The 26829-nt window shown below is 45.7% G+C and overlaps 1 long non-coding RNA gene across 1 annotated transcript in view; it reads right to left on the bottom strand.

Annotated features, from left to right (window-relative positions):
• Window positions 1-2018: 2018 nt before the first annotated feature.
• The window catches only part of LOC144752997 (uncharacterized), a 148326-nt gene continuing 123515 nt past the window's right edge, over window positions 2019-26829 (bottom strand). Inside the window, exon 3 of the long non-coding RNA XR_013594166.1 lies at window positions 2019-2069. This is a non-coding gene — a long non-coding RNA (uncharacterized LOC144752997). The remainder of the gene's footprint in view (window positions 2070-26829) is intronic.

Genomic DNA, 26829 nt, shown 5'->3' with positions numbered 1-26829 from the left:
CTTAGTGTTCACACTGGGGCAATGCAGAGTCAATCTGGAATATCCCTCTGGTAAGCAGGATGATAGGAGAGTCTGGTAATTAGATTACACATTGATAATTTTTAACTACGAAAAATGTATTTAATATGGGTGTCATACAACCTGAACATAAACGAAGTGCCACTACGTGGAATTCCGCGGAGTCGAACAAAAACTCCGCTCGCTAACTCCATCCATCTCATCCCAATTAATAAAACAGGAAACTCACATACCTTTGGTAAAACAAGTAACTCTATCCCTACATGCTAAAATGCATATAGTCATCTCACAAAAGTGAAAATGAAAATATAGCAAGCAGTGAGGGAGGTGATGATTTTGGGGCCCTCCCTTACATAAGGAGAGAACCAAGCAGATGCCTTGACAGAAAGAGCACATCATGCTAAACGATTCGGTGGTGGTCCCATTCTCCTAGGACCACTCCAGGCACAGTTATGGGCAAAAATACAATCCCAACCAAAGGCCCTGCAAAGCATTATTGGACAAAATTCTAGAGTGCAGTGGATTGCTCATAGTTGTGGTTAGTTACAACACAGAAAGTGTTTTGAATGAAAAGAACAAATTCCCTGCAGAAGCAATGGTGTAAAAAAAAAAAATCAATGAATTGAAAAAATGTCTTGGCTGCAATAGGCAAATAGTAAAAAGGTGCACACCAGGGATAGAGGGCGTGGCCTAACGCCAGAGCTGCCGACTTCGGGGCACCAGGTTTGATCTCGGCGTGGGCTCTAAATCCTGTGATTCAGGGTAAATCCCTTAGTCTCCCTGTGCCTATCAAAAATGAATGTGTCCTTGTGCAATGTAACTGGTGCTCATGTAAAGCGCTCCATACCTTGAGGTCGAGTTGCGCTATATAAAACTGCACACAAAAAACAAGCATTTGCAATGCAATCAGTCTCACATATGTTAAAGTTAGAGCTCTTGCCGTTGAAAATTACAAGGTTTTTAAATTATATTATTGTTGTATGCAGTGGAAAGCCATTCGTATGACCTCGCAGCGCTGGAGAAACCAAAAAATGGTAAAAAGGGTATGAGGGATCAGAATGCGATTTGCTAAGAGTCACCGTATCAAGTCTACGCCCGGTGAATGGGGGTTTATTGGCAGAACTCTGTCTATTGGGAAATGAAGGGACAACCGCTTCCCATTGACCTGCATCAGTGCCGTAGACATTCCTTGAGTGTGTGCTGCCACCTAGTGGACACCGTCTGCCAAACGTGTATATTCACCCTGTTTGAGGAAAATTGTATTATCCGCCGGCAGAAGATGTATGCCGGTAAAAAGACTTTAATGATCAATAATGTTAAAAATGTCTGTAACAAGCATGCCAGAATTTGCCACCAATATTTATAACAGCGCATTATAACACTCAACGGGTAAACTAATTGGCGTTATCAGTTAGCAAAAGTGCTTGAAATGGAAAAATAGAAGTGCTTATTTCTGAGAACTGCCGGTACTCTCCAATTAAAAGTATAAGGTCATTCTTGAGAAGTACCGGTACTCTCCCTGGCAAAATAAAAAAGTGACGGTACTCTGTACCTGACAGTACCGGCCCATTTAAAGCACCGGTTTCCACTACAAACAGAAATGTAACTGAGGTTGATACGCAAAGCTTTCACTCCACAAGCCTGGCTTTTTTTTTCAAATCTTTCTACGCTTAGCATATTGCTCCAGGAAGAATACAGAACACCACACATCTTTTTTGGAAGATTTTTTTCCCTGCAGCCAAAGTGCTTGCAACACACAGATTTTGCGCAGTTCTCATTGCAATCTCTATAAAATACATGTTTGGCAAAAGTACAAACATTTTTAATAATCAAGCTTTAGTAATATCTGCGCGTACTGAAAGCATCTCATGTAAACCAAAAGAAATCTCTTTGGTAAAGAAGTTTATTTTCTAGTACAGAAACCGAGAAAGTCGCAAATTAAAAAGAAGAAAAAAAACCACTCCAGCTACCTTTTGTAAAATGTGACTGCTTTCACTTACCGATTGGTGAGTTCATCGGTCTCACTTCCGGCGAGTTCATGTCTTGCACATCTGTTGAATGCAGAAGAAACGCGTTACTTGGGCGCAAACTGGTCACCCACCAATGGCAGAGCGCAGCTCTTCACAGATGTGGCCTAGTTGTTGACAACCATCAAGTATCTAGCTTTCTAATCCTGGCTTATCCTAGAGTTTAGCCCAAACTGTGTGATTATCAAACGCCCCGAGCCTGGATACGACACCTTCCAATATTAGAAATTGCCAGAAACAAGTTAAAGGTCAGAATCAAACAACATACTGAAAGTAGACACTCACATTGAAATCATCACAAAATTAGAATAAAATCTCCCCTTTCTGTGAATTTATCAGAAACATTACTTCTGGGTAGGACAGTCAATCATTTCGTTGTTTAGAAATAAAAATGTTTCCATGACTTTTCAATCAATTTTACTGTGTTCTCACTAGTAAAGGGTCAGCTTTAACAACTTCAAACCCACTTTTTTTTTTACAAATTAGCTTTGATAGAACAGAACAAAATTCATGAAGTTCGAAAATTGGTTCCTTCATCACACAACCAGTACTAAAGTAGTAAAGTTTGTAGTTTGTTTTCCAAATCTATACACAGAGGATCTGAAGGGGGATGAAGTCCAGATTAAGTGGTACCCTAGTGAGGTGGACTGCCCACAATTACAAGTGGCTACAAGGATGAGCTGAATGCAGAAATCACCATTAAAGAAGTCACTAGGTTAATTCAAAGCCTAAAAAGAGGGTAGTCAGCTGGCCCGGACGGCATGCCGAATGAAATATACATTGCCTTAAGTGCGGAACTGTGACCTATGTTAACAGAGGTCTTTAATTTGGCACTCTTTGAAAAATCAGGATCTTCCGCAGTCATTGGGTGAGGCCATCATACATGTAATCCTTAAATCTAATAAAAACCCCAAAGAGCTGTGAATCTTATAGGCCACTCTCACTTTTAAATAGCGGTTATAAAGTCTTTACGCGTATTCTGGCAAATAGGCTGGAACCAGCAATGAAGCGCTTGATTCACAGGGATCAGAAGGGTTTTGTCAATAGCAGGCAACTACACGAGTTAGTACATGACTTAGTAGAGGCAATACACGTGGCCACTAAGGAAGGAATCCCACTGACAGTCCTTACGATAGACACAGCTAAAGCCTTTGATAGGGTGAGCTGGCCTTTTCTCTACTGGGTTATTAAACATTACGACTTAGGAGAGCTTTTCTTAGGCACCGTTAGGTTACTGTATAAAAATCCCACGGCCAGGAACTTAGTGTATGGGAATCCTACAAACAAAAGAGTTAACATTAAAAGATGAACCCGGCAGGGATGCCCACTCTACCCTTGCTCTTTAACTTCTATATAGAGCCCTTGGCCAGTAAGATTAAAGCATATGCAGATACCCCCCCCCCCCCCATTTTGTCTCTAATGGTTGGGAGAAAAAAGTAGGTCTGTATGCGGATGATTAAATGATTTATACAGGAGATATTGACACCTCAATTCCCGCAATATGGAATATTCTAGAACAATTTGAAAACGTGTCAAGATACCTTGGTAATCAACAGAAAACCGAAATTATGCAGTGGAATAGTCAACATGTGAATCCACTGTTAGACAGCAAGAAATAAGATACTTCGGAATCCAGGTGGTGCAAGATCTGGAGACACTAGCGCAAGTAAACTTTGATAAGGTAGTCTCAGAGGCTAAAAAACTTCTTAAAGCGTGGCGGGCTCTTCCAATCTCATTTGTAGGTAGATCTAACCTCCTGAAAATGTGAATCTTACCAAAGTTTACTTTTATATTTAATACAATCCCTCTGGAGTTTAAATCAACATGGTTCAAGAAGTTTCAGGGGGAACAAAGTAGTTTTATATGGAGGGCAAAAGGTGTGGAGCAAAATACGAAGGAGAAAAGAGCACGGGGAATTGCAGCTCTAGATCTCTCCCAATACTAGCAGGCCTTTAATCTGAAGAATATTAGTGCGTTGCTTTGGGATGAATCCTCGTTCTCTCCACTTTTGAGAGGCATGGCAAAAGATCTCTCCATGGGAGGTGACTCTCTCCTCTACCAGTATAGCCACCCGAAATATTTTAAGAAAATAAGACTTAAGATCCTCGCAGACGCTTGTAAAATATGGTACCAGATTAGACGAGCTCTGGGAATACCATATTATAGAAGTCAGGCTCCAATATGTAACTCTCCGGGCACATCGACCTGTCTCAAAGATAAGTTTGCTAAACCTCTGATTGATAGGAGTATTAGGAAATGGGGTCAGCTGTTGGATAACAATTGTCTACCCCCATGGTGTGAGTTGGCAGAAAGCACAGAGGGCAGTTTATGTAAATTTAAGTACCATCAATTAGAAAGCTGGGCAAGAGAGCGAAGTAAAGATGGAAAAGGCAATTGAGTATTGGAAGACAAGATACATAAAAAGATATTTCAGTGAAAAGAAGTAGAAGAATGGTACTGGATGCTGGTACAAGCAGGAGACAACAAGTTTATTCTACCTTCAAATATCTGGAAGAAAGACCTGCCAGGCATGGATATAGATTCTTTGTGGCAAGTATCTATGTCGCTTCTTTGGTCTTTGATTAAATCTGCACCTTTGAAGAAAAATCATCTTTTTACCGTTCCTAAAGCATATTGCACACCCAAAAAGTTGGCCAAGATGGAAAGCTGAGGGATCAGAAGGCGTATTAAGTGCGGCGAGGAAGAGTCCGATGGTGGTCATATGTTTTGGCAGTGCCTTCTGATCGCGTCGTTCTGGCAAGAAGTAAGCATGGCTCTGTCCAAAATTATAGGCTATGAAATAAAGTTAAGCCTCCCTACGGATATATTTGGGATACATGATTGATACTAGTCTCCCCAAAAATTATTTACGACAAAAAAATACCTTATCTTTGTATTAATTTTATTATCTCAAAGAGATTTGCCTGAAGTGGATTAGCCCCAACCCCCGGAGTTGAAAGAATGGGTAACATCATCTCACAGGGTAAATAGGTTAGATCGGAGTGAGGGGCGCCCACCAAAAGAACCAATTTCTGGGCCATTTGGGAATTTTGGCATAACTCACAGTATATAAGTAATGAAAGGTAGCCCTTATTTTCTTTCTGTTCCCTCCCTCTTTTCACATGATGGTCCAATGATCAAACATCTAACGCAACAGTGTGCAGTATGAACTGTATTACAGAAGGGGCCACACACGTATTCTCAGCTCTTTGAGTAACAACAAAGTGCCCTGGGGCACAGAAAGCAGGTCCACATGCCCACCGTGACCCCAAGTCACTTTGTGCAATGCAGCATACAAGGTGCAAACACGGGCAGCGCACAATATTCATAATAACATGCTGTTCCCAGTGCAAGCACACACTCGCGCTGGGCGTAGCGCAGCGTTGCAAGGGCACAGTTTGATAATAGCAGGGTCTTTCAATGAGGAGAAAACTGCAGCACAAGGAGGATGGGGGAAAGAATCCCCATGTGCAACAGCTCCTGCCCTCAGGCGAAGCCTGGGGTATCTCTGTGGACTGCATACAAACCATCCTGGTCCCACCCCTGGGGTACACTGACTGCGTTCCCACTTCATATTTGGTGCACAATCTGTGTGCCTCCCTCGGGCTCAAGTCAATACACAGTGGGTGGAGGGCAAAGGCATTCCCTCATTTGCCTACAAGTTCCTGTGTGATCACACAATTGCAAAATGTGCGTGGGCATGAGCCAGGGGTGTTAAAACCGGGTGCACACACCAGCTTTGCCCTTTGGCACGGTGTAATAGAGCCCCTGGACCGGGCAATTTCAAATTACATGTGCATGAGTGCGCTTACAAAATGATGCAGCCCAGTCATCATACCTTTTTTTGTTTATTTTCCTTTTCTTTTGGCTGCTGCACATCATTGCCAAAAAGCATAGGCAAAGCCAATAGGTCCCAAAGGCGAGATTTATTAGAACATTGGAATGTTGAGCGCTCTATTGAAGTCAATGGAGTAGCTCCGGGCTAAGAATGATTGGTAGAAGCCCGGAGCTCCAGCATTCCAATGTTTGTCTTCCTGTTTATCATTGTCTACAACATTCTAGCCTTATTGGGTGGAATGTTCTAATAGCCTTATTCTGCCTCTGTCTAATCCGGATGTTAGATGCCCTCTCCCCCGCTTTAGGCCCTCGTACAGCCCTCTGCTGTGTGCTATAAGGCTATGTTAGCGTTGCCAATGCTTGCTATTTTCTGTGATAATTATTGCAGGATATTGAATCTGAATCCAGGCCCCTAAGCACCTCCTAGTTTAATTCTCGGCCGCTCCAGCAGGGCTATCTCTGGATACTCGAGTAACCGTGGCCACCCACCGGAAGCGGGAGTCATCAAGGCGGAGGCAGCGAGATGTAATTGAGCCCCTAACTCTGCCCTGCCACGTGCTCTCCGTGCGCCCAGCACCAAAAACACAGAAAAGCTTTAAATGGCCTTTTTCTGACGACAGTGAAAGAGCGCCATCTACTGGCAGGCAATGGAGGACCTCGGGCTTATACAGAGCATTCAAGAAGCACTAGCAAAGTCATGGGGACAGGACTTCTGCAAAGGTTGTGTTTTTTTTTTTTGCAAGCCTATGTAATATTTAAGCATGCTCAGTGGTAACTTGGTTTTCCCAACCTTTTCCTAATGCCCACCTGCCAACAGAGAAAAATAATTACTGAACGTGACATTCTGCCTCAGACCTTTTATCCTAAAACAAGATGGTCAGCGCGTTCTGCACGTGCCACACGCTGTGGTACATAAAACGTCGCACGAGTAAGGCAAGCATTAATATGTGTGACTGTTCCCACACTTCACGTAGCGCTTTGAAGCAACTATGAAAAGCAAAAAAAGCTCTATTTGAATGGCCTTTCGTAGGGCTACCTGCATTACCGCCCCCACCCCCAACCCCCTCCCCACCCAGGTCCCCAAATAAATAAATAAATAAAGTATTGTCATTGTCATTGTCACCCAGGTCCAACGGGGCCTTCTACCCTGTCTCGGGACATTTTTTTTAAAATTTATTTGTATTTATTTTATGCGTTTTTTTATACAGCGCGGACTTTACCCGAAGGTGTCAGAGCGCTTCACAATAGGAACAGTAATGATACATGAGGAGAAAATTACAAGTGTATCGAAGACTCCATTACGGTGAAGCGCCGCCCCCGGGCGTTGTGACGTGGGCCTTCATTCACAAAAAATGTAAAATAACGAGACAGGAAGTGTAGTGCCACAGGGAGTGGCATCGCGTATAACCAAGCTTAGGCAGCCCTGATATTCTGCAGCGTCGGCGGTAAGCTTCAAGAAACACCTTGGCCTCCAATTTTGTATTTATTTTTTTATTTATGTATTTATTTTTACAAACTGAACTCTGATATACAACTTTTAAGAACAGTGACCAGCTACTGAACTATATATAAATATATATATTTTTTTGTTGTTTTTTTTCTCACAAACGTGCTCATTAAAAACCTAGAACTGCCCCTGGCCCCTCTCATTGGCTGCGGCCATTGAACAAAAGTCAAAATTCTACGGGTAAATCGTGATGTCCGGAGAGTGGGCACTTCACCCGGAAGTAGGGGACAGAGGTGCCAGCTCCCAGCTTTGTCCAGAAGTGGCCGGATACAGTCGGCCCTCTTGTACTGTAAATTAGAGAGGCAGGAAGCGGCCGCCCCCGCGCGGGGGCTTTCAGAGAGGTCACGCGGGGTCAGCAGATGGCCACACCTGCTGCTGTGCCGCCTGTGTGTGGCAGCTGCCCTCTGACACGGGCAGATGGTGGCACGGAGCCCACGCTTGCAGTGACCCACTTCCTGCCGGGGTAACCCACACCTGCCAGCATCTGGATGGAGTGATGGAGCACCCTTCAACCTCAACAGCGCGGGTCACGCGTCCGGCGTGAGGGGGCGGCATTCAAACACAACGCGCCCCTATGTGGCATCAGCTTTAACGTCACCTCAAAGCCTGGGGGAGGGTACAGGTTAACCAGGCGACAATTTATTGGGCGGATAAATGAGGGGTGCTAAGTCTGTTATGGAGGTAACCCTGAAAGTGAAACGTATGCCTGAGACCAGGGCAACTGGAATTATGCGGTAGCAAGAGTCAAACAAACAATGCGACAGGGTGGACTAAATTATGCTGCAAGAAAAGGCAAATTATGTGGCGCAATGCGGCACATTTTGTGATAACATTACTTCATTAGATTGTTCGCTGTATACATCTTAATAATGTCTGGAACAAAGATTTGCTCCCTTAGTACCGATTTAACACCCCGCGACAGCAATAAACGACAGATAGGTGATCCGTCAACCTTTGCGAATTGTCTTCACTGTGCAGAAACTCAATTTTTAGTAACGTCCAATCCATCTGAGCTATAAACGCGGTTTTGATAAAATCGGCAGATTATTTCGTAGATGGTGGATTATGTGGCATATACATCAAACGCACAATTATGCGGAAAACTCTGCAGCAGTAAAATAGCCTCATTCCAGCGGCCTCGTCTGCGATGCAGATATGCGAGCTCACGTCTCCCAAGTCCTTGTCGAGTTGCTCGTCCACCCCATACTTTTCTTTGCCTTCTGATACTTGTAGTTCTGATATCTCAATGGTTTAACAAGACAACAATTCCAGAATGCAAAAGTAACAACCTGAGCTCAAATCTACTCGCCCGGGGACCGGAAAGCTTGAAGTCATGCTGGGCTGGTTGGTGTCTGCTGTCTGGGCTCATTTCAGAACTTCCAGGGGTGTTCAATGTTCTGTGCAAGACAAGTGCAAAGTTATGAAGACACTTGACGCTACCGGGCGTGATAAGTTTTTCTTTTTGATAGGATACTTTTTTATCGCAGATGGCCGAAGATTGCCGAATGGGACGGGGAAAGTTACAGGCCCGGTTCTAGCGGGTGGGCCGGGTGGGCCAGGCCCACCCAAACATGAGCCTGGCCCTGGCAGTGACGTCTCGAAGGCCAGTAGTAAGTGGCCACTTTCATTTAACACCTTCCATGCTCATGACGAGCTCAGCTCATCATGAGCCACGGTGCTCGTGTGCTCATGACGAGCTGAGCGCGTCATGACCGTTGGAACGCTCGCACGCTGGGAAAATTCCTCTGCTGTGCGAGCGTTCTAAAGAAACGGGTGTGGTCATGACGAGCTGAGCTGAGCTCGTCATGAGCACACGACCACCATGGATGAGCACCGGGACGCTGCGTGCGCCCTCCCTCCCCCAGCACAGCGGGGAAATATGCCCGCAGGGAAGGGGTTAAAGCGTTCTTCCGAAGGTTGTTTTTTCTTCCTAGGAGTTGCGGGATTGGGCCTGGGCTCCCTCACAGGCACCCCCAATCACACATTGCTTTTTAAAAAGGTGGTCTGTGTCTCCGCCCACTCGTGCAGGTACAATTGGATCACGGGAAGCAGACAAATCCTTTCTTTGGCACCGGGCAACCTTAACTGTAACCTTAACCGTTCTGCTGCCTGGATATTTCCTTTTCTATTCCACACTGGAGAAAGACAGTTTATTTATCCTGATTCACCTTGTCTGGCCCCGCAGCTGCTTATCAGATCGGCTGTGACTAGGAACCAGCAGGTAAGAGAATGTGTGGCTATTTGTTCTTTTTAAAATCAGGGAAGGCCCAGCAAGACACATGCTTCATTTACAATAAAAAAATGTCCAGATAACTCTGGTGAATCATGAGCTTGTTAGCGAGCAATCCTTTGTCTGTTGGTAGTTTTGAAATGCAGATAAACTGCATTTTATGTGGATAGCTCAGTAGGATACTGCCTTTGTCACAGAGATTCTTGTGTTCCTTGCAGTTCAGAAGTCATTGTCCTATCATAGGACAGTGACCTATGAACTGTCATCAAAGAGCTGCTTGCAAACCTGAATGGTATAGTTAGAACTTAGCTTTCTTTTTGTGTTGTGATATAGTTAGAACTTTTCAGGTCTTTCATTATCCTGATGTTGCTAAAAAGAGCTCGTTTGGCCAGGTATACATTTTTATTAGTAAAGCCAACAAACCCCAAGCCCTGGAGCACTCTTTAAATCCTAAGTTTGTGTTTCTCCAGACCAAGCCCACTTAAAATATCCTGCCCACCAGTATGGATGACATGTGATTCCTACACCTTGTAATCCTCATTGGTTTATGTGACATTCCATGTAGAGGGGTTTACGTACTTGTATGATTCACTGTCTCAGTAAAATGTGTGTGTGATGAAAAGTACTGTGACACCCTACACTACGAGTAGCGCTATACAACAAATTAAATGCATATGAGAGGGAGGCTACGGAGAGAAGAAGGGCTCTGCTGGAGGGTGGCAATGAGGGAATCAGAAGAGGAGGTCATGGGGGGCTTTTGACCGATGAGAGCTACCTGCAGAGGGTAGCAGTGAGGGGATCCGAGAAGGAGACCATTGGAGGAGGGGCTATGGAGCGATGAGGGGCACTGGCGGAGGGTGTTAGTGAGGGAATCCGAGGAGTAGGTCATGAGGGAGAGCCTGAAAAGTGTCACTTGCTTGATACTCCCACCTCAGAAACCTCTTCTTCCCAAGGGACATTACATAAACATTAAAAAAAAACAGTTTTTCAAATAGGTAACATATAGAAAGAGATTTGGAAAGAAAATGTGTTTTACTGGCCCTTGTAAAACGAATGAGTGATAAAGGAGGGCCCAGAAACAGGCCTGCCTAGACATATAAGTGACAAATCGGGCCCGCAGTAGCCCACCCGAATGAACTCTTGGCCCACCCAAATAAAAAATCCTCGTGCCGGGCCTGGAAAGTTACCTTTTTAAAAAGAGATGCATGTTTGAACAGAAGCGGGCAAGATCGGAGAACCGGTGCTGTCTTCTCTCCGGGAGGTACGGGGTTTTGCACTTCCCTGGGCTCTGGCCGCTCCATGCCGGCAGATGGGAGTAGTGGTTTTTTTTTAGTTTTTTTTTTTTTTTTAAGAGCTTCCTGTTGACATAGACCTGGAGGTTCACTACAGTTTTGGGGGTATGAGCTCATAAAAATATCTGCCTAATAGTTTGGTAAATGAAGCGCTTTCTGTGGAGGGCTGCGCTTCTCAGCTCCTTGGCCACTTGCGGTTGTAGGTTAGAGGAAGCAGATAGAGGTCTGCAGTTTATGGGGTCTCCCAACGGAGGCTCTGCATGTGCTGGAGATATGTAGGGGCAGGCGAAGGTGGGGGTTCAGGACATTTGCCATTTCTAAGTAAGGGTAGCTGCTGTGGTTGGTTTGTAGGACACCCCTCCCCCATCCTATGAGAGGTGGGGGGACTGGGGCCTGAGGGTCTTCTGGCCCCCTGCCTTCCTCCCACCCACAGTGAGAGGCAGGCATGTTCGGGTTCCCTAGCGGGTTCTTCCCTCCCCACCTCACCAGAGTCAGCAGTTGCGGTGCTGTGCGTCATGTGCACAGAGTCTTGAGACGGCCACTGTTGGAAATAAACAACAGAAGACTAGGGCCAAAATAATGAAGAGCCAGCAAGAGGAGTCACTCTTGTTTTTTAAAAGAGCCCTCACTCACCAACCTGGTTGGTGACATGCTTCATCATTGGGTTTCCACCAGAGAGGCCGAATGCCTCCCCGGTGTGCTGCAAAGCCTGATCGTAAGGGTGATGGTGAAAAAGATTAAAAATGCCTTGATTCTATCCAGAATTTTTTTTGTTGTTGTTGTAGATCAGGCACAGTTCAGAAGCAGTGTGGAGGATGTATTAAGCTGGATAAATTAACCAGTTAGATCCTTGTGTAAAAATATAGTGTGGTCAACATGTTTCAGCCTCCTTTCGCCCTTAGTGAGGCTTTTGTCAGGACCAGACACCACGGCCCTAACCTGTGGTAGAGACAAACCGATTCAACTTACGGTTGTAGGAAAACCATCAAAAATTATGAAAGCCAAATGACTATAGAGTGTAGCTTAACCTTACACCAGGGGTCCTAGTGGGGGGCGGTGGCTTGTAGTCACACGTCTGTCAAAGCTAAGCACCCATTTGGCACGGGGTCCTATTGATGGGAGTCTCCAGGTGCCAAATGGGTGCTTGGCTTTGAGAAAGCATTGCTAAGGGCGAAAGGGGAGTAGAATTATATCATTCAAGTAAAAATGATTGTGAATGCAAGTTAACAAAAACTCACCAATATTAAGTAGCCAATGCACTGAATGGGCAGGCCTTTCAGGAAAAGCAGCAGCCCCGGCAGCCACTCTCTGTCCTGGTAGCGCCTCCCAGAGCCCCAGCGCAGAGACAAAAATAAATATGGTGATGTGCACTCACACAACGCCTGACGCACAACGAGAAAAAGATTTTTGGATTGAAGCACAGAGATTGAAGCACAAGAGAATGAACCATTTTGCCAATGACATTTCAGTAAGAATGGGAATGAAAAGTCTGAAATATCAAAGAAAAATGAAGTTTGGTCAAATTAGTAAAAAAAAAAGGAGCTAAGGAGAAAGACGTGCATAACACATGAAAAGAGAGAAGAGACAATGCAAAATTGTGTATTGTGGTATGATTCAGTAGAGGGCCCTGTGAAGCGTGTTACGGTGTGAGATGGGTGGTCTGAAGCGGTGTAGTATGTTACAGGATGCTGCATCGTGCTGTAAGAATGGACCCGAATTGGATTTTTGGGGCGTTTTTGGGGGTTTGGTACTGGATCGTATGATATGGTGTTGTAGGTTTGGGCAAAATGGTATGCATTGTATGGTAGTTCAAAGTGCTGGGGTGAGGGGTTAATATGCATGGTGTTTTATTGCACGGTGCGATGCAGTGATGGACGAAGTGGGAGGTGTGCTGTTGTGAAGTGTGGCCCGATGTACTATCATGCAATGTGTTGGAAGGTGTTTTGACTCATGTGGTATGTAGTAAAAGATGGCCGGCCAAACAGTCATATGCACTTAAGAGTGGACAAACCACTGCTCCCCTGCTCCTCTGTCGTTGGAGCAGCCCCGCCCCAAACGCAAAGCTGCAGCAGAAGGAAGCATAAAATGGTAACTCAAGTTATTATCATTTTATGTTTCCTTTATTTCACTGCTACGAAGGAGTGGGTCGACACTCCTCCGTCTTGGGTGAGGAGCCGCCACTGTTCTGCGGGCTCACATTATACACATCTTGCAAAATACAGACGCTTGTGATTTCCTGACATGATATCTGTAGGGACTGCTGGTGCTACAAAAAAGCCCGCTACCTGAGGATGTTGCCAGAGCCGGGGGAATCTCTTCCTCGTGGTGTAAAGATGGAAGACGGGTGCGTGTTTGATGCAGTTGATTGTCGATGAGACCCGCTCCCTTTGTGAAGGCGTGGGGTTCTGATGACTTCTCAAACAGGTGAGTCTTTGACTCTTTCTTGAAGTCTGATGGTTTTTCCTCCTTCTTAGGTTTGTTGAAGTTTGTTGCCACAATATGCTTGATCCAATATCTAATCCAAGGACGTAGTGGGGGACCAGCTTTTGAAGGTGTCTTGGGCCCTTTCCAGCAAGACGAGGTCCACGCTCCAGCTTGGGTTCATTCGCTCTAGGTTCCAATCGAGTTCTTTCCGGCAATAGGATCCGAACCCCCAAATCCAGGCACATCCGGGGCACCTCATTTCGGATCCACTGCATAATTTAGATTTCCTCCTCTGTGCCGCAGCGGGCATGGTGTTGCTGTAGTCAATCCAGAATACCGCCCGGCTTCTAGAGAGTTCAACGTGGTGCTTTGTTTGAAGGACTGGAAGCCTTTGCCAGCATTCTCAGCAGGATGTTGGTGCTTTTTGTGACGGGTAGACATCTGTGATGGGATGGAGGAATCCCGTGCCAACCACCACACCACAGGTGCTTTAGATCTTGGGTTGGAGCTAGGGCTGGTTCATGTTGGGAGGTTATTGAAATGGGTTTGTGGAGACAGCCGCCCTCCCATTACCGCACCCAGTTACTGGGATCTGTATGGAACAGAAGCCATGGAAGGCAACTCTAGACATCAAGAAATCTGGGATGCGTACCCCCTTCAGAACCGCCATTGATGGAGACTTCTCGGTAACCACCACCATCTGCACGAAGGAAAGAGTCTCCCTTTAAAGCAGGTCCAGTAATGGCAGCAACGCTTCAGCTGACCTTTGGTTCCAAAGTATTTATATTCGGCGCGCCCCATGTGGTCTGCACTAATGTCTCAATACGGAAGCTCTTCATTCTTATCTATATGAAGCTTGCTACCACGTGAAAGACGAGGCAAGGGTGCATTTCACAAAAAGCATTGACTACCCTCAAAAGTTGTAAAAACTAAATATTTAAAGTTTGGCAATGTGGTTTGCGTTGCAATAAGTCTCCCCAAAAGACCATGGCCTTCAGAAGACTTTTGGTGATGGGCCTGTGTCACAGAGGTTCATCATAGGACACATATGGAAAGACGCCGCCATGCGGTGCCATTGCAATGTTTTAGCAGGCGCTAAATGACAGATATTCCCACTATAGACATTGCAAGTTTACTCCAGCTGACACAGAAGCCGACCGCTCTGCTTCGAGCAGTCCCGGATCAGCTTCTGGATGCATTAGTAACATCCTGAGCATCCCCCCTACATGTGGTACATTCCATAAGAGGCCAAACACAACACCGCGCCATCACAGCGGCCATTTTGTTAAATCCCAGAACTCTTGTCCGCGGTTTAATCCGCGCACATGCCAGCATGCATTATAAATGATGCAAGGCGGAGAAGGGAACGCAAGCCTACTTGACCGTGAGGAACAGCTGCTGCCACTCCAGCTATTTCCCCTTTGACCTTTCCTCTGACCAGCCAATGAACAGGGCCAATTGTTTTGCTGTATAATATACTGTGTGCAAGCCCCCAGTGGCACGGAAGGCATTCATAATTCAGCTCTCACAAAACTGGCGACCTTTATTGGGGAAACCTCCAGTTGACCGAACAGAAAACGGGGTAAAAAGTTCCAGCGGAGGCAGGGGGCGCTTTGTGCTCTCGCGGGTTTACAACCTAATTGGACACCCCGACATCAATCAACTATTTCTCCCTTTTTGGGCAACAATGCAGCCCCTTCTGCAGGGCCGGGCTCCCGGCTGCCTCGGGATCAAGTGACGCCTTGTTCTCGGGTTTTACAACTGTATAGTAAACATGGCAGCTAAGAAAACCTTCTCGGGCACTGGGGCCGCGCGCTGTTTGGTAACACTGGGCCGGAAAGGTTGTGCTCTCCTGAACTCCCCTCGACCTCTGACTGCCCTTGTCCCCCCCACATGTGCGCACTGACCGAGCCGAGGATGCCCCCAATAGAAATGAACTTCGCTTGAACCTGTGACATAGCATTGGACTCGGGGGCTATAAGTGGCCCATTCGGCTGCCTGTCATATTTCTGGGCTCATGGGGCATGGTGGGCACGAGGATACAGGCCTCTGGTCATCCATCCATCTGTTCCACCATTCGGAGGTCGAGATATCACTCGGATGAGGCTAAAATCATTTGCAAATGCACTTATCCCTCGTAGGGTGACAGCCTTTCACCACTGGCGAATTATATGCCATTTATTTTATGGCGCCGGACCGGCTTTCGATAAAGTGGCGATGAATGCTTGTCAGAGTTGGACATGCAAAGGACATGAATTTATATCATCCATTAAGAGCCCGGGTTAGCCTTCCGAGACCTCGGTGGGAGCAAGAAAATCCAAACCGCAAATTAATTCAACAAAACTATTACTGACCTGATAGACCCCCATCCAACTATTACTGACCTCATTGACCCCCCATCCAACTATTACTGACCTCATAGACCCCCCATCCAACTATTACTGACCTCATAGACCCCCCATCCAACTATTACTGACCTCATAGACCCCCATCCAACTATTACTGACCTGATAGACCCCCCATCCAACTATTACTGACCTTATAGACCCCCCATCCAACTATTACTGACCTGATAGACCCCCCGATCCAACTATTACTGACCTCATAGACCCCCCCCATCCAACTATTACTGACCTCATAGACCCCCATTCAACTATTACTGACCTCATAGACCCCCCCATCCAACTATTACTGACCTCATAGACCCCCCATCCAACTATTACTGACCTCATAGACCCCCCCCCATCCCACCCCATGCAGGCGATTCTGTTGTCTCAAATATTAGCCATGTGCCTTTCTATTGGGGTCCAAATGCAGCTTTCAAGACAAAATGGAGGCCGACCGCTATGAGACAAATATAACCCCGCGCCAGTTTAGACTCATCTCTGCAGATTGGTGGACTGGAGTGATGCACACGGTGAATGTGTCTGCATGCAGAGGAGCACAAGACTCGATCAATCAATCAGGAGTTTGTGAAGTGCGGCTACTCACGCAAGAGGTGTGGCGCAGCGGTCAGGGTGCCTGACTCTGGACTACGGGGTTCACGGTTCTATCCCCGGCGGCAGGTTAGCCCAGCACCATGTGACTCTGGGCAATAGCTCGCTTAATCTTCCAGAGGGCCCCCAGCGCTGGGACACTACTTCGGAGGTAGCTGTGCGCTTTTACTGGTATTTCATTTCATTTTCATGGCTCTCTGAGGGTCTCAAGATGGCAAACATCAAGAGTCATTGTCGAGTGCTTCTGGTTCGGACATTACAACCTGTTGGGAATTCCGGCCACACTAGCAAACCGGTGGCAACTTAAAAAGGGTGTGTGCTTCCTCAAAGAGCTAGTTTATTGGCTGGTGTGGGAGCTGGGCACCCGTATTTAGTTTTTATTAGGGTTGATTTATAAACTGCACCTCCACTTTCATGGGGTTTCTTGGTGCTCACTTGAGGCACAAACTCCACCAACAGCAAAAACCATACAAAGCAAAGCGGGAGGGAGTCTGATCCCAAAACAAGATTAGTCCGGTTTTCAGCCTTTTTTTAATAAAGCAGGGTAAGGTTTTTTCACTATGAATGTCCGCTTTATACTAATCCATAGTTCAGCAACCTGTTCCCTAAAGCAGTGGTTCCCAAACTTTTTTGACCTGTGGCTCCCTTGACCTAATAGGCAGTTGGCCGTGGCTCCCCACTATTTTTTTACCACTGGGCGAGATGTAAGCCCAACCTCGGGAGTACTTCCTGTTGTCTTCCTTAAAGTAATTGGGACGCAATGAAGGTATTATAATCATATTTGTAACAAAATAAGAAGATAACAGTTGACCTAGCATTTGACGTAAGCAGATCAGTTTATTTTAAAAGTATTCAATAAAAGGGTGAGTTTTTAAACATGAACTGAGAAACGTTACTGCCCCGGCTCTGATGACATGATATATCAAAGCTAGCTGCCACGGTTTCAGACTGCTTATATGTGACATTTTCATTATTTCAGTGTAACTATGAGTGACATTCAACAGCTATGAGTGACACCTTCTCGTAAGCAAAAGCAAGCAATGAAGACGAGGGAAACGTATAAATATCAGAAATTACACACATTTGAGCAATGGGAAACACTAAGAACATCTTAAAACTGCAGCAAGGCACCAGAAATGGAAGGGCACTGTGAGACCTGACTGTACCAAACGGGATGTGAGAGGCCATACTGCTTGCAGCCTCATGTGTGACATTTGTGCGGTTTCAGTGCTCTTATAAGTGACGTTCAACTGCCCAACGTGCAACACTTGAACACTTTCTCATGAGTAAAGCAAGCAATGCAGTGCACGGAAACTCATAATTATCAGAAATGAAATCCTCTTGAGAAATTAAGTTCTAAAAGTATCTTAGCCCTTCTTAAGAGGCTATTAAGAAAATCACACGTTTTTTTTAGATTGCACCTCCTGAATTTAAGTATTTGAGCTGCTCTTATATGTGATCACTCAGTACAATTTAGCCACTCTTCCGGCAATTAAAATTTATTGCTTTTTTGCTTAAATGCTCTGTGCTCAATTCCTAAATGATGTGATTCAGTTTTGGCGACAGGCAGAATCCAGTTTAGTTTATGCAGTTTAACTTAACGCGCACCTTCAACCATGGGCAGTATTACCCAGCGTTTTTCAACAGACACTGTATATTATTTTTTCCAGTGCCACTGCCAACAATCAATACATTTCTGGATCGGGCTCCCGAACGTCACTACTGCTGCTAATTCCTTGCAGGCCCCATGTCCCGACACTAATAGAGCAAGCAGCATATGTAACAGCTGCCTGCTCCAAACTCAGAGACACATTGTGCTAAAAACCCGTTCAGACTAAAGGCCATGTAAACTGTCTGCCACTGCTCCTCGCATTTTTCAGCGCCAATTAAAGTTTTAGTGGCTGTTTAACAGTCTCTTGCATGTGGTAGTGAAGTGCGCACTTTGGGAGAATATGTGCGAGCTGGTACCAAGTAGTGTGGGCGCTCGTGCATGCTACAGGGAACAATGCTCTTAAGTGACTGTAAGTGACCTTTTTGGTGCATTCTAGTTTAAATTGGTTGTGCAATTAGGGCGGCAGACTTCACTTAACTGTTTCCTCGGGTCAAGAAGAGGGTCCCACAAGGCACGGCGGGTAGACAGCACACACGCATCTCAAACCCTCTGAACAGCATATGCCGGTAATGGTGGAGACTACACCTCGGAATGCACATACCACGCATACGTACGCTCGTCGCGCACCATGTTGCAGGATGATGAAGGTGGCATTTCCAACTTCCCCGTGTGTTGTGCGCGGCGCCCCTGCCTACTCATTACGGCGCACCAGGGCGCCGCGGCGCACAGTTTGGGAACCACGGCCCTAAAGGATCTGACAGCCAACAAAATGATTACTTATCAGTTAGAGCAGTTTTGCAGCTTGAAGCGTTTTCTGGATTCACATGATGTGCATTATTCCGCCATCTAGTGGTTGGGTCTGGAACTGTCTCGCTTTCTCTCTTTTTTTTTTCTTCGTGGGCGTGGTCGACCACCATTTGGTGCTAGGTCTAAAAGGGCCTGAGATTCTGATCTAAGACTGCGCCTAGAGGAGCGCTTTGTACATTTTTGCTTGAGAAAGATGGTTTACAATTGATGTATAAACTAGAAGACATGCAAACTGACTAACAGAATTTGCTTGTAAACTGGTAGCCCATGTAATATACTCACAAGAGAGGAGACCCCCGCCAACTTTAGGCAGGTTAAGAATAAGTTTCACAGAGGCACCTTGTAGGGACTGAAGTTTACGGACGCTTTTCTTGGGTAGGCCTGTGTACTTTCAAGTACACCTGCTAAAGTACACTGACGTATGATGGAGAGTTAAGTCAGGAGGCTTGTGTGATACTTGAAGGATGCCTTTTGGGGGGCAGCAGTTCTCTTGCAGTCTTACATTCGCATTGTGTTGCTATGCCTGTGGGTAGACATCTCACTCCACCTCTTACTTTCTTGCACCATCCCTTATCCGACCTCTTCTTTTTCATGCACCACTGCGAGTGACAACCTGGGAACAGAATCACTCCACACGCTAGACCAGTAGACACAGGAGTTACCTCCACTGCCTGGATGTAAAGTTTCAGCCCTGTTACATGTAAGTGGTATCAGCATTCTACCATCTCCTATCAATACTACCTACATAACAAGAAGCGTACTCGTAAAGTCAGAACCCAGAGAAACTGTAGTCCACTGTAGTACACTGGGAATAGCCATAGTCAGAAACAGTACCCACAATCTGTCACGCATGGGTCTCATGTGGCAGAAATAGCCAGAATGCCCAGTATATGTCAAGAACGTGTCACTAGTATGCCAGAGACAGCAAACATGTCACCAAAGTACCCACACTCTCAAGGACAGGGCAGGGAATTATTATGCCACGGATAGCCAGAGCGTCAACAAAATGACAACAATAAGGAAAGAATGAGCAACAGGTTTGCTAGGACCAGACCGAATCAAGCCAAACAGACCCCAGTGATACCAAGTATTATGCTAGGGTGGCCAGAATTTCACCAGAATATCTCAGGACAACCAGAATTCCCCAACATACACACAGAAAGTATACTATAATGCCAGGGACAGTGAAATGACCACAGTATTGTAATGCCACAACACGCCATAGTCAACAACAGTAAGCAGTCATCCAACAGCCCCCTGGACCCATCCATACACACACAGGTAGGCAGGCGCACAAGTGCTCTCACACAAGACATGCACGCTCACACGTACACATTCAGGCAGACATCTCTCTGGCCTTTACCGGGCAGTGGTGGAGATCTAGGTTCAGAGATCTTCCCGGTGGATCCCACCAGCCTCTCCAGGCAGCAGGAGGCGGTGAGAGGAAGCTGGGGAAGAAAGCCATGGCACGGCTGTTGACCTCTTCAGAGCCCAGGAGATGGAGAGAAGCAGCATCCTGCCTCCTGAACCATGGGGAGACCTGGCACCTGCACCATCAGGGACAAGGATGCAGGGGAGTGGCCAACAGGCCAGGCTGTATGGGCAAGAGGAGGTAGGAAAGCTCTGATGCTCAGTGAGGTACGGAAATCATGGCCAAAGGAAGGATGGGGCGGGGGATTCTTACCCTAACTTTATCTTTTCCAACTTCCTCACTGGCTGGGTGGGCTCACGGAGTTTGGGGACTGCGCCCGGTCTGCAACAAGGTGGCAAAACTCGGAATTAACCCCTTGTGCGCGGCCGCGATTCTGCGCCTGTGCGGCACATTCCGATCGCGGGTGCGGTGTTGACGGCCGGGAGCCGTCTTCAGCACACGAGCACTGTGTGCCATGACGGCTCCCGGCCGTCATCAGCATGGAAGGGGTTAAAGGCAAGGAATGGATTCTTGCATCACGTTCTGCCTCAGGCCAGAGCTTCACACGCTACCCAAGACTGAAGCTGGATTAAAATAGAGAGCTCTGGGCATTCAGTGCTTCAGGCTGCATATGACCGTGCCCTGCTCGACTCCCACACAAAACATGTAAAGTGCACCTTCACCCAGAAGGGTATCTAGGAGTTGGATAACAGACATTTATTGTTACCCAACTCAATTGTACTCATTTTATCGACCTCAGAAGGATGAAAGGTTAAGGGGGCCCACTGGGATCTGAACCTATGACCATGAGGTCGAACCCAGGCCCATACAGTGGACATATTAGTCCACTGAGCCACCAAACCCACTCTGGCTTTGGGTAGTGCTAAGTGTCAGGACAGGCAAACCTCGTCAGTATTTTGAGGCAGCTATGTTACAACGCTTTGGGCGGACTTCCTTCCCATGCACCGATTCTTATTTAGTGAATACATTGTAAACATTTAACTCTGGAGCATGTTATTGGGGGGGGGGGGGGGGGGGATGAAACCGACTGTGACATTCAAGCCTGATTGGAAAGAGAACATTTTCCCGGTGGCGATGTCAGTTTCATGTCTGTGGATCCAAGTGGACTTACTGGCCGGGCCATGGCGAGAAATTGTAAAAATAGAACTACCTGACATTAACCTAAAGTAGAGTATTTCAAAGAAAAAAACACACGGACTAGAACTGGCTGACATTTGCCGAATGCACATTGTCTTTTAATGAAACAACCGACCTAGAGCTGATTGGTGTGATTAACAAAACCAAAGATCTCGAACTGCCTGACGTCACCATAAGGCATATATATACTTACAAGACATCTTGTCTCGAACTGCCCGACGTCACCATAAGGCGGGCACCATCATATACATACAAGACATCCCGAACTGCGCGACGTCACCATAAGGCAGGACCCGTCACATACATACATGACCTCTAGGTGTGCCCGATGTAACCAGAAAAGCAGGCTGCTGCAACAAGAAAAAAAGAGCCAAAAAACGTTCAAGTAGACCGTGTATATTTGTAATAATTGAAATGTTTTTGCATTGCGCTTTGACGTTGCTAGGCGCTATAAATTACCGCTGTTACAATGACTCAATGTGTCCCGCTTTGAAGAATGAAATGCTGAGTTGGCGCTGCCGACATTCAGACGCCTGCATCCCTTGGGGTCTTTATTCCTAATGTTCCTCCAGATTACACAGGCAGCAGCATCTGCCGCGCCTCGATCACGACAGCACCAAATAAAGATGAATAGCAGCCAGGGCCTCTCACCAGTGCATCCCGGTGGAGGCGCGCGGCGGTAAAGCGCCTCACACGTGTTTGTTCTAGTGCTTAAAAGCAGATGCTCCCGCCAAGCCGCAATGAGCGGAAAGCTCGCGTGCAAACAGCCTCCGAAAGAACTCTTTTGCATAAATGCATTCCTAATCCATGCATCTTCATTGGGCTGGCAGCTCTCAAGGCTCGAAAACTATCTTTATTTCAATTACCGACGACGTCTGACAGCACATCTGCCGGGGGCCCCTCGTCCTTTCTGCGGAAAACGAGTAACTGCATTTCGCAGCCACCAATGTTACCTCTCGCACCCCCTACCGGCTGTCACTTGAAAGTAAGGAGACACTTTAGGGCCAGATTCATCAAGCCGAAATCGGCTCGCAAAGGGCCAGATTCTGAGAATTTGGCCCTTTGCGAGCGCAATTTTTGCATTTGGGATCATCATCCCAAATGCAAAAATCGCATTTGTTGAAATCGCAAATTTGCGAATAATCGCATTTAAGGAATCTCAATTAGAGATTCCTTAAATGCAATTCATGAACCATTTAAAAATTGCGCTTTCGCAATCTGGGGCCGCTATTTACTGCGAAGTCTGACTTCGTGGTAAATAGCAAAAACTTAGAAAAATACACTTTTGTACATTTTTCTAAGTTGTATGTTACACACACACATGTCCTTTGGACATGTGTGTGCGCAACACCAGTGTACATGAGCATTTCAGGGGTGTTACAGGGTGTCCTTTGGATACCCTGGCACCCTTGAAATCGCTTCCTTATTTGCGATTCACTAATTGCTAATCGCAAATAAGGAATGACTCCCCATTCATTCCTATAGGCCTTTAGAATGAATGGGAAAGCCATTCCTTATTTGCGATTAGCAATTAGCGAATCGCAAATAAGGAGGCAGTAGAAATCGCTATAATTAGTGTGATTTCTACATGAATCCCGTTTTGCGAGTCTTTAATAGCGATTCCTTAATAATCGCTATTAAGGACTCGCAAAACGGGACTTTGATGAATCTGGGGGTTAGATTCTGGAGCCTGCCTGGCTCTGCTTCAGTTCTCGATGCGAATCGATTTACAAACGAGTGTCTTTTATATGAAGAACATAATCAGGTAATTAAAGGCCCGGAAAAGACATCACAGAGAACTGAGATTTCACCAAAGGCTCCCAACACATTCAAACTGTGTGATCCTGGGCCAATCCATTTACAAACCAGTACCGCAGTTTCACTGTCAGGAAAAACCAGAAATGAGAACTGCTTGTTTGAAAGGTGGTTAGCCTAGGACCTAGGTGCACACAGAATGCGAGAGTGTCGACGCAGCCCCTGCCACCACTTCCGGTCCATGACTGGTGGAGAATGGCCCCACACCTCGAGGGCTGGAGCGATCATTTCCTATTATCGAGAAGAATATATTTTCGGAGCTGAGGTTCTACGAGCTGGAGTGTCCAGCTACATGTTAATACATGTGTTTTAGCTTTCTGTGCAGACCCCAAGTAGCATTTGGAGTGCACGGTACCGCCCCCACTGGGATTTTGAATGAGGTTGGGGTAGGGTCAATGAGTGTGGAGGGGGGGGGGGGGATCTACAAAGTACTAAGGGGCAGATGTATCATCACCATCATTTGCGATTCCCAAATAGCGATTTTTTAGAAATCGCTGTTTGAGAATTGCAAATTGGGATGCATGTAGAAATTCGCTATTTTTTAGCGATTTCTTAAAATTCCTTAATTGCGATTAGCGAGGCCCATAGGAAGGAATGTGAATTTATTCTCAATTTGCGATTCGCAATTTGCGAATCGCAAATTGGGAATTATTTCAAGGGTGCAAGGGTGTCTTAAGGACACCCTGCTGCACCCCTGAAATTTACATGTGTGTGCATATGGCGCACATACATGACCTAAGGGCATGTATGAGCGCCACATGGCACCTTTACAAATGCCAAAAAGTGCATTTTTAAAAGAATTCGCAAATTACCACCAAATTTGCGATTTCTTAAGGTGAAATCGCAAAAAATAAATGTTTCTTACATGGCATTTAAGGATCCGCTATTTGCGATTCCTTAAATGCTTTCGCCAAAATTAAGGAATCGCAAAAATTTGCGATTCCTTCATTTTTGCATCATACATACCATTTTGAGAATTTTTTGTCGCAAACGCTGCTTTTTAGAGAATCGCAGCGTTTGCGACTAAAAACATCCCTTGATACATCTGCCCCATAGGGCCTAATTTATGGCATTTTGGCGTAGGCAGCCCGACAAGTCACCTTGCTGCGCTACGCCAAAGTGAAAGGGCAGAATGCACTGCATTTGTGCAATACAGCGCATTCCTGTGCTTTCTGCCTGCGCTGGCACAGTTTTGGCAGCCTAGCGCCAATGCAGGCATCATGCTGCCTCCGTTGCAGGCAGGATTGTACTTGTGCCAGAAGGGGCTTCTTCATGCACAAAAACAATCCGAAAAGGTGTTTTCGTCTTTCTATGTGTGAATGCAGCACACATGGAAAGAGGAATACACATATTTCTCCTCGTTACACCTGCTCTCGGGAGGCGTAAGGTTTTAGCGCTTCCCCGTAAGTAAATTTGGGGCAGCGGCAAAATCCATGCGTGTTGGGTGGGAAAATCCACCGCTAAGCCCAATGAACACCTCCCCGGCGCAGAGGAAGGCAACGCAGTGACTTGCGTTTCTTTGTCTTACTCCATATCTATGAGACAATTCAAATCCATGCAAAGTGGCTTTGCGTGGCTCCAGAGATATGGTTGAGAGGTTTACACCGCCAGAGCGTCAGAAAAGGTGAGGCTCTGGCTGCACTAGTCTCTCTAAGCCCCATAATATTCTGGAACTATTTTATTGGCCTTTCACCCACGGGTGACAGAAAAAAAAGTAGCATATATAATTTAGATGCAAAATAAATGCAGGTGAAACTATTCTATGGGGAATGCAATGTTCACGTAGGTAAACTCAGTTGGTCAATGCACACACTGCCGATGTCTGCCTGCGTATTCAGAGGGTCAACAATTCCTCACACCAGGAGACACTATTCCCCCGTGCACCTAGTTGACCCACGGGGGAATATTTATTATCATTATTTATTTATAGTGCTAGGAAGTCTAAGCTTGAGACAGAAAGCACTGTGAATATGCAAGTCATGATGTTAAAACATGTTTTACACACATTATATGATAGGTTGCCAAACAAACGTGTAAAAGATTTTGCATTCAACACAAAACAAGCATTTTCAAATAAAAAAATGTATTCGTGGAAACGATTATTTTTATTAGTGTCCATTAGAACTAGGTGCCCCAGCCCCCACCAGGCAATACCCTTACAGTATGTCTCATAAGGAACAATTCTGCCACCATGAAGTCTCAAAGAACTCCATCAATCAAAGCCCATAGTGGCTCTGAAGCTGCCTTGAGGTGTGCTGATTAACAAACTTCCCTCAGTAACATCTTTTCCAGGCAGCAGGCACCAGGGAGTGAAAGATTGGTTCCTCTTTAGCTGGGTGCCCCCAACCCCCGCCCTTCCCTTCCATCCGGAGGCCCTCCCTGTCAGCATTAACCACTCAGGAGCGGATTGGTTTAACAAAAAGTATAGAACTGTTTTTGTAAAATTAAAAAAAGCTTAAGAACGATGGGCCAAATGTATGAAAATTGCATCTGTTAAAAGTGGTTGCAGTCTGCACAATGACTGAGTGAATCTAATGGTATTTTGCAAACTATGAACGAACAGGTTAGGTCGCAAAATACTTAATTATAATGGGTTGCAATTCGATCTACCTCCTGCATATTAATGAGGAAGGTAGCAAACTCGACCTAGTATGATTCCCTGTAATCACTTTGAAATAAAGCATAACAATCCTATTTTTCTAGGCATCCTGTTTTCCTTAAAGAAAAACGGGTTGCATTAAACAAATTTCATATTTCACAGAGAAGGGGTCCCCTGTGGGACCCCCATGCCATTTGTGAATGGCTTATCTCTAGTCGGTAAACTATTAATGTTGATTGACCAGATTTTGGTCGCAAAACATTAGTACATCTATTGCGAATCGCTATCTGGAAGGAAAACCCTAAGGGGCAGATGTATCAAGGGATGTTTTAGTCACAAACGCTGCGATTCGCAAAAAAGCAGCGCTTGCGACTAAAAATTCTCAAAATGGTATGTATGATGCAAAAATTAAGGAATCGCAAATTTTGCGATTCCTTAATTTTGCGAAAGCATTTAAGGAATCGCACGATTCCTTAAATGCTATGTAAGAAACATTTATTTTTTGCAATTTCACCTTAAGAAATCGCAAATTACCACCAAATTGTAGTCGGTGGCAATTTGCGAGTTCTTTTAAAAATGCACTTTTTGGCATTTGTAAAGGTGCCATGTGGCGCTCATACATGCCCTTAAGGCATGTATGTGAGCCATATGCGCACACATGTAAATTTCAGGGGTGCAGCAGGGTGTCCTTAAGACACCCTTGCACCATTGAAATAATTCTCAATTTGCGAATCGCAAATTGAGAATAAATTCCCACTCCTTCCTATGGGCCTCCTGGCCCATAGAAATGAATGGGAAATTATTCCTTAATTGCGATTAGCAATTTGCTAATCGCAATTAAGGAATTTTAAGAAATCGCTAAAAAAAATAGCGAATTTCTACATACATCACAATTTGCAATTCTCAAATAGCGATTTCTAAAAAAATCGCTATTTGGGAATCGCAAATGATGGTGATGATACATCTGCCCCTAAGCACGCTACTTCCAAAACCCTTTTTTGTACATTTGTACAAACAATAGGGTTTTGTTCATACCAAAAGGTCATTTTGTGACAGCAAAGTGTCCGATTTTGCGAATTGGAGCCTTTGCGATCAC

This window comes from Lissotriton helveticus, chromosome 5_1, assembly GCF_964261635.1.
Source record: "Lissotriton helveticus chromosome 5_1, aLisHel1.1, whole genome shotgun sequence".
Classification (NCBI taxonomy): domain Eukaryota; kingdom Metazoa; phylum Chordata; class Amphibia; order Caudata; family Salamandridae; genus Lissotriton; species Lissotriton helveticus.
Note: the sequence above shows the minus strand (reverse complement) of the source record. Positions and strands in the feature narration are given on the sequence as shown.